The sequence below is a fragment of the Gavialis gangeticus genome, unplaced genomic scaffold (genome assembly GCF_001723915.1).
Source record: "Gavialis gangeticus isolate Ggan-Ray unplaced genomic scaffold, GavGan_comp1, whole genome shotgun sequence".
Taxonomy (NCBI): Eukaryota; Metazoa; Chordata; order Crocodylia; family Gavialidae; genus Gavialis; species Gavialis gangeticus.
In genome coordinates, this window is record NW_017729022.1 from 142,277,460 (window position 1) to 142,277,767 (window position 308).

Consider the following 308-nt stretch of genomic DNA (forward strand, 5'->3'; position numbering starts at 1 on the left):
CATTCAAGAGTTATTGGACATAGGCGTCTAAATCCAGGAAGTGGTTTTGGACTGCAAATCCAAGTCTCACCTAGGAACCAAGTGGAGGAAAAAGGCAAGATTTGAGTCACACCCCTCCCTTCAGCCTTTTTTCTCAGCTGACTGCTACTCAGCATGATGGTTTTGCAAAATCTCATTCCTACATGCCTAAATCAGCCTATTTACATTACAGAGAACTTAAATACTACACTCATGCTTATATAGTCAACTCCTGGAGTTAGGAATGGTAGAGATGCTGAGCATTACCCTTTTTGGAACAGGCCATAGAT

General features: G+C 41.9%; 1 protein-coding gene across 5 annotated transcripts in view; it reads right to left on the reverse strand.

Annotated features, from left to right (window-relative positions):
- KIF16B (kinesin family member 16B) overlaps positions 1-308 on the reverse strand; it is a 399,273-nt gene that overhangs the window by 203,738 nt on the left and 195,227 nt on the right. The window lies entirely within an intron of this gene.